The sequence below is a fragment of the Salmo salar genome, chromosome 20 (assembly GCF_965601325.2).
Source record: "Salmo salar chromosome 20, fSalSal1, whole genome shotgun sequence".
NCBI classification, from domain to species: Eukaryota; Metazoa; Chordata; class Actinopteri; order Salmoniformes; family Salmonidae; genus Salmo; species Salmo salar.
Genome location: NC_138310.1, coordinates 49,116,212 through 49,128,714, shown reverse-complemented (window position 1 = coordinate 49,128,714; position 12,503 = coordinate 49,116,212).

Here is a 12,503-nt window from a genome sequence, read left to right as displayed (position 1 = left end):
AGTGGTGATCCTAACTGACCTAAAACAGAGACTTTTTACTAGGATTAAATGTCAGGAATTGTGAAAAACTGAGTTTAAATGTATTTGGCTAAGGAGTATGTAAACTTCTGACTTCAACTGTAGATACTTATTGCAGAGATATTTATTTGCTCAGATTTATCTGATCAGGTGCGTGTGTTTCACTTGTCTTACTTTACCACTGTAACATAACATAGGGTTTCAAATGGAAATAGAAATATTTGCAGTATGTCTCAATGTTTAATTCCTGTGAAATATGTGAAATTGTTTTAGCAAGTGTTAGTCATGAACAACGCACACCCAGTTTCTTTCTCAATCACTGGAATAATTCATTTAGAAAGGAGCTCTGAAATATATCTGTCTGTTCCATGAATGTCCATCTCAATACTGCAGAAGTACGCAGGATAGCTTTTATTCAAATGGATAGTCTACATCAACTGGCACTCATCATAGATTTCCACAGGACACCATTTCAATTCGAGGTTGTCGAAAAAATGAAATAATATGTTTCCTGTATTAGGGAAGCAGTGTGTCCATTATGCATAAAATGGATCTCATCAAGACCGTTTGGGTAGTCATGCCCTCTCTGGCCCTTAATCTCAGGACAAAGAACATGACCACAGCTCTGTGCATTTCCATTCAAGGCAATTTGAGAGTTGCTACTTGGGTTGATGACGCTCTCTCTCAGGGAGTGCAGTACTCCGTAAGTCCACATAGTTGGGCCCTTATGCATTAAAACTGTACCTGATGCATTTGAACAAGTAAAAATCAGGCTGGGTTTTCTGGCCAATTTGTCTGTCTGATCTAACCCACCTACCACTCTTTGAGCTGTCTCCCCTCAAGGGGTCAAAACTGTCCCTAGACCTATCCACTCTGCACCCCAACAACACTGCTTCATGCAGAGTCATACACCAAAATGCTTATAAGAGTTAGTTTCACACCATTGTGCTTTTACTTCCTTTCAGGGGATTTCAGTTTCTACATGCTAACCTTTATCACTTCTGTTTTCTAGTCATGTTTTAGATTCTGAGAAAACAGTTTCTCTATTCTGTACATTATGAGAAAACACAGACCGCAAATTCTCTCTGACAATATCCTGTGTGATCTCGATCTCCATAGCCGATGTGAGTAAAGCCTTTAAACAGGTTAACATTCGCAAGGCCGCAGGGCCAGACGGAATACCAAGACACATACTCAGAGCATACGCTGACCAGCTGGTGGGTGTCTTGACTGACATTTTCAACCTATCCCTGACCCGGGTCTGTAATGCAAACTTGTTTCAAGCAGACCACCATAGTCCCCGTGCCCAAGAACACCAAGGTAGCCTGCCTCAATGACTATCGCCCCGTAGCACTCACATCTATAGCCATGAAATACTTTAAAAGGCTGGTCATGGCTCACATCATGACTCACCATCATCCAAGACACCCTGGACCTAGGGCTGGGCAATATGGCCAAAATATTATATCACAATATTTTTTAAGAATATAAAAGTTGTACATATGCTTTATGAGTAGTGAGTGATCCTAGGGTGGCAACACATATATTCAACACATATATTCTAAGTGATTTCAATGAGTCTTTCTCAATTCTGATTGTTTTATACTGTTCATTTCGACTTCAATGAAAACCAATTTCAGCACTTTCACAATTTCTGCATTTCCTGCACTCAATTGCAGTGGTGGAAAAAGTACCCAATTGTCATACTTGAGTAAAAGTAAAGATACGTTAAAAGAAAATGACTCAAGTAAAAGTTAAAGTCCCTCAAAAGTAAATGTAATTGACAAAATGCACTTCAGTATCAAAAGTAAAAGTAATAATAATTTCAAATTCCTTATATTAACCTGTTGGCTATAGCCGTTCCGCTAGCGGAACGCCTAGTCAACATCCAATGGAACAGCAGGGCGCGAAATACAAAACATCAAAAATCTAATAATGTCAATTTCTCAAACATACAACTATTGTACACCATTTTAAAGATACACTTCTCCTTAACCTCTTACATCTAGACGTTCTGCTAGCGGAACACCTGCTCCAATATCCAATGATAGGCGTGGCGCGAATTACAAATTCCTCAAAAATCCCCAAACTTCCATTTTTCAAACATATGACTATTTTACACCATTTTAAAGACAAGACTCTCCTTTATCTAACCACACTGTCCGATTTCAAAAAGGCTTTACAGCGAAAGCAAAACATTAGATTATGTCAGCAGAGTACCCAGCCAGAAATAATCAGACACCCATTTTTCAAGCTAGCATATAATGTCACAAAAAACTAAACCACAGCTAAATGCAGCACTAACCTTTGATGATCTTCATCAGATGACACTCCTAGGACATTATGTTATACAATACATGCATGTTTTGTTCAATCAAGTTTATATTTATATCAAAAACCAGCTTTTTACATTAGCATGTGACGTTCAGAACTAGCATTCCCACCGAACACTTCCGGTGAATTTACTAAATTACTCACGATAAACGTTCACAAAAAACATAACAATTATTTTAAGAATTATAGATACAGAACTCCTTTATGCAATCGCGGTGTCCGATTTTAAAATAGCTTTTCGGTGAAAGCACATTTTGCAATATTCTGAGTAGATAGCTCGCCATCACAGGCTAGCTATTTTGACACCCACCAAGTTTGACCCTCACCAAACTCAGATTTACTATAAGAAAAATTGGATTACCTTTGCTGTTCTTCGTCAGAATGCACTCCCAGGACTTCTACTTCAATAACAAATGTTGGTTTGGTTCCAAATAATCCATAGTTATATCCAAATAGCGGTGTTTTGTTCGTGCGTTCAAGACACTATCCGAAGGGTAAAGAAGGGTGACGCGCCCGGCACGTTTCGTGACAAAAAAATTCTAAATATTCCATTACCGTACTTTGAAGCATGTCAAACGCTGTTTAAAATCAATTTTTATGCGATTTTTCTCGTAAAAAAGCGATAATATTTCGACCGGGAAACCCTGTTTTCGTTCAAAGACGAAAAAATAAAAACATGGTGTCGGCTCGTGCATGCGCCCCAGTCTCATTGTTCTCAGATCGACCACTATCCAAATGCGCTACTGTTTTTCAGCCATGGCCTGCAAAGTCACCATTCAACGTTCTGGCACCTTCTGAGAGCCTATGGAAGCGTTAGAAAATGTCACGTTACAGCACAGATCCCCTGTTTTGGATAGAGATGATCAAGAAGGCCAAGAAATAGTCAGAGAGAGCGCTTCCTGTTTGGAATCTTCTCAGGTTTTGGCCTGCCAAATGAGTTCTGTTATACTCACAGACACCATTCAAACAGTTTTAGAAACTTTGGAGTGTTTTCTATCCAAAGCTAATAATTATATGCATATTCTAGTTTCTGGGCAGGAGTAATAACCAGATTAAATCGGGTACGTTTTTTATCCGGCCGTGAAAATACTGCCCCCTATCCATAAAAAGTTAATGTAACCACATTGTCCGATTTCAAAAAGGCTTTACAGCGAAAGCAAAACATTAGATTATGTTAGGAGAGTACATAGACAAAAATAACCACACAGCCATTTTCCAAGCAAGTATATGTGTCACAAAAACCCAAAACACAGCTAAATGAAGCACTAGCCTTTGACGATCTTTATCAGATGACACTCCTAGGACATCATGTTACACAATACATGTATGTCTTGTTTGATAAAGTTCATATTTATATCCAAAAACAGCATTTTACATTGGCGCGTGATGTTCAGAAAATGTATTCCCACCAAAACTCTGGTGAATGTACACATCAATTTACAAAAATACTCATCATAAACGTTGACAAAATATATAACAATTATTTAAAGAATTATAGATATACTACTCCTTAATGCAACCGCTGTGTCAGATTTTAAAATAGCTTTACGGAGAAAGCACATTTTTCAATATTCTGAGTACTGTCGGGTCGCGTCATTTCAAATCTGGTATCAGAGCAAAATAGTTAGCACAGAGTAACTTCTGATTCCTTTGTACTTTAATTAATGCAAACACTTGAATGGTAAATATGATGCTCGTATATACGGTCTCACTGTATAACCACGCAGGGCAGACAGAGAAGAGAACGACACATCCTTTGTTCTTCCTTAAATACTCTGACAGAGATAGTTTCCGCTTACTGCTGGCCTGTCAGAGGGAGGATGAGTATGGTTTAAACTTACTCATTCTATCGTTGGCGTGCAGGCTGGTCCCAGCCTCGTGACGCACTTCCTGTTGCCGGGTGTAGTTATTGTCTTTAGCAGTTGACTTATCTATAGTTTATATACTTAATATTGTAGAATAGCTTCTCTGTTATATTATATAGGTTATGCAAACAAATAGCCAGTTCAATCCTAACAGTACATAGCTCGCCATCACAGCAAGCTATACAGACACCCGCCAAGTTCTGGGGTCACCTAAACTCAGAATTAGTATTATAAATATTCTCTTACCTTTGCTGATCTTCGTCAGAATGCACTCCCAGGACTGCTACTTCCACAAGAAATGTTGTTTTTGTTTGAAATAATCCATATTTTTGTCCAAATACCTCCGTTTTGTTCGTGCGTTCAGATCACTATCCAAAGGCATAACGTGCGAGCGCAGTACCAGAGACGAAAAGTCAAAATGTTCCATTACCATTCGAAGAAGCATGTCAAACGTTGTTTGCAATCAATCTTTAGGGTATTTTTAACGTAAAATTGCGATAATATTCCAACCGGACAATAGTGTATTCATTCCAGTAGATAAAGAATGAACGGTGTGCTCACGGGATCGTGCATAACCAAACCCTTTGTCCATAGGCAGTCCACTCATTGACTGAGCTCCTATTCTCTACCCAGTTACAGGAGAATGATGAAAACACTTTCTGAAGGCTTTTGACAGCCAATGGAAGCCTTAGGAAGTGCAACGTGACCCCACAGACACTGTAGTTTGGAAAGGGATTCAAAAGAAGAACTACAATTCTCAGATCTCCCACTTCCTGGTTGGATTTTTCTCAGGTTTTTGCCTGCCATATGAGTTCTGTTATACTCACAGACACCATTCAAACAGTTTTAGAAACTTCAGAGTGTTGTCTATCCAAATCTACTAATACTATGCATATTCTAGTTTCTGGGCCAGACTAGTAACCAGTTTAATATGGGTACGTTTTTCATCCGGCCGTGAAAATACTGCCCCCTATAGTGAAGAGGTTTTAAGCAAACCAGATGGCACCATTTTCTTGTTTTTTTTATTTACGGATAGCCAGGGGCACACTCCAACACTCAGACATAATTTACAAACAAAGCATTTGTGTTTAGTGAGTCCTCCAGATCAGAGGCAGTAGATGACCAGGGATGATCTCTTGACAAGTGCGTGAGTTTGACCATTTTCCTGTCCTGCTAAGCATTCAAAATGTAACGAGTACTTTTAGACGTCAAGGGGAAATGTATGGAGTAAAAATACAGTATTTTCTTTAGGAATGTAGTGAAGTAAAAGTTGTCAAAAATAAAAAATATCAAAGTACAGATACCAAAAAAAATTACTTAAGTAGTACTTGAAAGTATTTTTACTTAAGTACTTTACACCACTGCTCTATTGAGAATTTTCACACTGCCACATAGGGCTTCACGATATGGGCAAATAATCTAGGATTTATTTTTAACCAAATGTTGCAATTGCGATTTGACTTGCGAATTTGAGCAAAACTGTCGGAATCGTGGAAAAATAATGATGATTCTTATTTTATAGTTAGAATATAGTGGGTACTTTGAATACAGTGTTGTTTGAGATGACAATGAATTAAAATGCCAGGAAGGAGTTATTGTGACAGGGTAGTAATGATGGGCATTCCGGCTCTTTTCAGTGAGCCGGCTCATTCGGCTCAGCTCACCAAAAAGAGACAGCTCTTTCGACTCCCAAATGGCTCTTTAAAAAAATATGTTTTGTATTTTTTCAAGTCAAACAGTTTGCGAGAGTTTGACTATGATTGGTGTTAAAACAATTCTAATTAAATGATCAAATGAAATCATATTCTACCTTAACCACAATGCATTTCAAAATGCATTGGTTTGTTATGAAAAAGAATGCTATTAAACATTTACATTTAAAGTATAACTTTTTAACGTATATAAACAAAGTGCATATAAATCTAACCATTTAAAAAACGAATACAATCTGAACAGCATAATAGAATATTGCACCATATCAAAGCAAAAATAAATAACAATTTGCAAAATTGCAGCATCCCACAAATTGAAATACATGTAACAAAGGATGCTATTACACATGTGTATTTAAAGCATATCTTTATTAATGTATATAAACAAAGTGCATATAAATGTAACAATTCAAAACGAATACAATCTGAACAGCATAATAGAATATTGCACCATATCAAAGAAAAATAAATAACAATGTGCAAAACTGCAGCATCCCACTTAAAACATTGAACTGGTCCCTCTTTTCTCTCTCTTCTTTATTGCCATGTTATAACCACCAGCACACAGCAATGCTGACCATATTTTGCTTTTATGAGAGATTTGCATTCAGAAATGCAAGCTGCCTCACTTTCAAGGGGCTGATGCAGTTTCTTCTCTCAGTAATTATTTGTCCCGTTTTCGAAAAGACCCTCTCAGAGGGAACGGATGTGGCCACTATGCAGAGTCTCCCTGTCATGACTTCAGTAAGCCGTGGATAGACAGAGGCCTTGTTCTTCCACCAGCTCAGAGGATCTGCAGATCTTTGGTCGAGGGGCTCCTCCAAATAGGATTGGAGCTCCATTATGGCATCTGCTGAGGGATTCCTTCGTGCTGCATCCCCAGTTGCTCTCTCGTAAAACAACATCCAAACAGCAGACGTTTGTGGCACTACTGCTGGTGCTTCTGCTCCATCTGATCCCTCTTCTTCCTGTTGCCCTGGTGCCTGAGCCAGCTGACTGCTGGGGCTGTCCCTCCCTGCTGCTGAAGTTATTCTTTGAAGAGCCTCATCAATCGCTCTGGCATCACTGAATGCTAACTTCTTAAACCTGGGGTCAAGTGCAGCGGTTTCTGATAGCACGTGATTATATTCCATTCTGTGGAACTTTCTGTCCATTGATGAACATAGGGTGTCCATCAACTCTGTCACATGTCCTGTGGTTTCTCTCTGGCGGCTGGCTGTGATTCACTGCAGACCCTTACACAAGAGTATCATTTTTGAGGCTGTCACATAGCTGAAAAGAGAGAACAGTAACTTATTAGTTCAGGTTCATATACTGCTACTGCTACTGCTCATATACATATATAATACGGAATTAAATAATGACGTAGTAATAAGTGCTTACTGTACCTCTCTCCACTGATCTCCACAGTGACCTGCTCAAAGGGTTCCAGGACTCTGCACACCTCCTCCACCACCTCCCATTCATCTTGGGTCAGAGCATCAACAGGTGCATTGACAATGGCCAGGGTAGAGATGTTGAATTCCACCATGAAGTGCAGTCTTGTTTAGGCCTCAGCTCAGGCATCCCCATCTGGTGTTATGTAGACTTATTCCACAGCTGCTTTCACTTTGTCCACAGTGGGCTTCATCACCTTCAGAGCATCTCTTACAATCAGGTTGAATATGTGGGCAGGACATGGATGATGGGTCCATTTTAAAATGTCCATGGCTTTCGTTATGTTAGCTGCATTGTCACTAACACAACAGACCACTTTTCCATCTACTTGCCATTCTCTGGCCACTCAACAGTTCATCTGCCAAGTTCTCTGAGGTGTGTCTGTTGCTGAACTCGAAGCAGTCCCGAAGACAGCTAGATATCGAAAAATATTCAATGAAGTGACATGTAAGAAGTCGTTACCCTCAGTGATGCCAACTTAGCAACTTTTTTTTCAATCAGCACTTAGCAACAAAATGTAGGTACTTATAAAATGTATTTGGAACGTTTAGCAACTGCAAAGTTACTCAAACACTAAAATGCACGCATTTTCCCTCTAAATGACACAAAAAAATATTTTCTCTGTCACACACTCAGTCACAACACACGTGCCTGGCTGCAAAAGTGCATTGTGAGTGATGTTGGCAGCAGGCGCTCAGCTCGTGCACAGGCAGCAGCAGGCCAGCAGCAATTTCAGCAAATTGCAAATCATTGTTGGCTGACTGCAGCAGCAGCAGTACGGGTTCAACAAGCCAAACCCAATGAATATAGTTGGTCACGAATGTTTGATCTTGCACAGAACTTACAACATCAATCAACATGTCTCAATCAAAATTGTACTGCCAAAAGTACAAAAAAGAGTGGGAGTCTGTACCTGAACAAATGTCAAATCATATTTTTTGCCGAGATGGCCAGTCAATTTGAGTAACGTTATTGTGTATTGTACGTAATGACGCAGTTATACGTTATCACGCAGTGACATCACAACGTCATTTAGCAACTTTTAGCAACAAATCAACCTGCCTCTAGCAATTTACCCTGAAAATTAGTTGGCAACACTGGTCACCCTTGATGTCCAGCAGTCAGCGGCAAGGCAAACTGCAGGAGCTTTTTGGACTCTTTCCCGCACTGAAGCCTGTGTGCTCTCGTACAGTTGTGGAATAAGTGATTTTGAAAGGGTTTTCCTGCTTGGAATTGTGACAATTGGATTTAGACTATTGCAATAATTTTTAAAACCTCTGTCCTCCACGATCGAAAATGGCTGGAAATGGTGGCAATCATTTTAGCCAATGCAATATCAATTTGGCCTTGTTTTGCTACAGACATAGACTTTGGCATAAACTGGGCCATAGAAGACTGCGTTGCTGCGGAGTAGGCCCACTTAACTGAGTGGATACATCTCCACGTGTGGAGGTGCTGGCTCCACCACTATCACGAGCAGGCTCGCTAGATTCTCGAAGCTCCGCTACAGCTAGCTTCACAGTTGGGTGCACAGTTCGCGTGTGCCTGTAGGTTGTGCGTAGAACCGGCTTTATATGATATTTTTGGGGGGGCAAATTCTACACTGCTTTGTCTACATTATTCAAATTCATCCAAATGTTACTGTGCTTCCCACTCATTTTCCAGCTGTTGTTTCAGCTGCTAAGTGTGTGACTGAGTGAGTTGGCTCGGCCCTCCCTCACGCATCTTTGGTTCATTGGTTGACACTGCGTGTCTGATTGACAGGAACAACAGTTGAGGCTGTTAGTCTGAGCAGACAGTCAGAACGAATGTGTGTGGCTTGAGCCTTTAGGCCTATACTATTTTATTTATTTTTTTCATTTTTTTAATTAGTTAATTCTATTCATTTACATATTTTGATTATTAATTTCTTATTTAAAAAAATATATATATATACATGGATTCGGCTCTTCTGATATGCGAGCCGGCTCCGACTCATCACTACAGGGTAGGAACTAAATTGTTGTTAAGTGTTTCCTTGGGGACCCTATAAGCGTTGACTACATTGCAAGGTTTTCTCTTAGCTACTTAATGTAGCTAAAATATTCTTGCTTTGCATATTCCTCTTTGATTTAGAAGATACTGTTGCACATACAACATGCTGATTTAGGTCTACACCATCACTGGTTATGATCGCTCTGTATTAGCTTGCTACGATTGCTCTTACTCAGTACATTTATTAGCTAGCTATTAGCGTCTCACAAGATTTAGGGCAATTTGCTAAGACAAGACAAATTAGCTGTTTGCTGATGTAAGAAACACAAACTAATAGTGTCATTAAAGAACGCAAGAGGATTTATATTAAGAAGCAAAGTGGAAACAGCATTGTTGCATGTGCCGCATTGACCATGCAGACTGAACGCAAGTGTCTCGTGGTTGAGGAACATCAAATGCGCTCCTCGAGTGACAGGGGGCGTGGCACCGAGAGAAAGAGTGGAGAGAGATGACTCACGTAACGATGTAAACTATAAAAATGTACATTACACATGGCTTATCACATTTAACAAACCAAACATTCAAATACCGGTATAGAAGGTAAAGTAAAAACCCAAATTGTTCCCTGCATCAATACCGGTATATCATAAAATATGGTATCCCACCCAGCCCTACCTGGACCCACTCCGATATGCATACCTCCACAACAGATCTACAGATGATTCAATCTCTATTGCACTCTACAATGCTCTCTCCCACCTGAACAAAATAAAACCAAGTAAGAAGGCTGTTCATTGCTACAACTCAGCATTCAACACCATAGTCCCCTCCTAGCTCATCACCAACCTCAGGACCCTGGAACTGAAGACTTCACTCTGCAACTGGATCCTTGCTAACATTTGGCATGGGCCCTCAGATCCTCAAAGTTCTAAAACTGAACCATTGAGAGCATCTTGACTGGCTGCATCAGTGCTTGGTATGGCAACTGCTCGACATCTGACTGCAAGGTGCAACAGAGGGTAGTCTGCAGTGGTGTAAAGTACTTAAAAATACTTTTAAGTAATACTTAAGTCGTTTTTTGGGGTATCTGTACTTTACTATTTATATTTTTGACAACTTTTAGTCCATTACATTCCTAAAGAAAATAATGTACTTTTTACTCCTTACATTTTCCCTGACACCCAAAAGTACTTGTTACATTTTGAATGCTTATCATGCGCTTGTCAAGAGAACATCCCTGGTCATCCCTACTGCCTCAGATCTGGCAGACTCACTAAACACAAATGCTTTGTTTGTAAATTATGTCTGAGTGTTGAACTGTGCCCCTGGCTATCCATACATTTTAAAAAACGAGAAAATATTGTTGTCTGGTTTGCTTAATATAAGAAATGTTTAATTATTTATACTTTTACTTTTGATACTTAAGTACATTTACAACCAAATACTTTTAGACTTTTACTCAAGTAGTATTTTACTGGGTGACATTCACTTTACCTTGAGTAATTTTCTTTTAAGGTATCTTTACTTTTACTTAAGTATGAAAATGTTGTATTTTTTCAACCACTGGTTGTGTGTACGGTGCACTACATCATTGGGGCCGAGCTCCCTGCCATCCAGGACCTCTTTACCAGGCGGTGTAAGAGGAAGGCCCCAAAAATTATCAAACTCCAGCCACCCAAGACATAGACTGTGTGTTGAGAAGATTGGTGACATTATTGGATAGAGATTGAGAGTGAAAAGTGATAGTTGAGCATTTTTAGTATATTATAAAATTCAAATGAGTTTCTTCACATTACAGGAGACGGAGGAGGTAGATTATAAATAGTTTTCTTGGTTTTATAACTTCATTTTGGTGTCCAGTTCTGTGCAATTTATGCCAATGTGCCTTGCTAACTTCAGTAGCTAGCTAACTAGCTACCAGCGCGAGCGTGCAGTTTTCGCGGCCTGAATTCCAGAATGGCAAAACGTTACCAAAAATGTTGTGGACTTTTTGTTGAAGAACCCATTTCATTCTCTGGGGTAAACGGTAAAGGTGCAAAATAAAACTGAAGGTCGACCTCTGCTTGAGATTAGTTTCATTAATGAAGATGAAAAGGTGAGAGCGTTCAACACCAATTGGTATCGAAAGTATAGCTGAGGGTAGCCAGCCTGTCATCAAGTCACCTATATTGCTGGCCTTGCCTGCTTTTTGGAAAGTCTGAGTCTTGGGTGAAAGGTGGGTACAGTGACCTGAAGAACATCGATCATTCAATTAAAAGGCATAACAAAAGCAGGGAGCATATGTGCATTCGGAAAGTATTCAGACCCCTTGACTTTTTCCACATTTTGTTAGGTTACAGCCTTATTCTAAAATAGATTAAATCGCCCCCCCCCCCCCCCCCCCCCGTCAATCTACACACAATAACCCATAATGACAAAGCAAAAACAGGTTTAGAAATGAAAGCTAATTTATTAAAAACAAAAATAACATGTACATAAGTATTCAGACCCTTTACTCAGTACTTTGTTGAAGAACCTTTGGAAGCAATTAAAGCCTCAGGTCTTCTTGGGTATGATGCTACAAGCTTTGCACACCTGTATTTGGGGAGTTTCTCCCATTTTTCTCTGCAGATTCTCTCAAGCTCTGTCAGGTTGGATGGGTAGTGTTGTTGCAACAACTTTTTTCAGGTCTCTCCAGAGTTGGGTTCAGGTCTGGAATATGGCTGGGCACGTCAAGGACATCCGGAGACTTGTCCCAAAGCCATTCCTGAGATCTCTTGGCTTTGTGCTTAGGGTCATTGTCCTGTTGGAAGGTAAACTTTCGAACCAGTCTGAGGTCCTGAGCACTCTGGAGCAGGTTCTCATCAAGGATCTCTCTGTACTTTGCTCCGTTCATCTTTGCCTCGATCCTGACTAGTCTCTCAGTCCCTGCCGCTGAAGATCATCTCCACAGCATGATTCTGCCAACACCATGTTTCAGCGTAGGGATGGTGCAAGGTTTCCTCCAGACGTGATCCTTGGCATTCAGGCCAAAGAGTTCAATCTTGGTGTCATCAGACAGAGAATCTTGTTTCTCATGGTCTGAGAGTCTTTAGGTACCTTTTGGCAAACTCCAAGTGGGCTGTCATGTGCCTTTTACTGAGGAGTGGCTTCTGTCTGGCCACTCTACCGTAAAGGCCTGATT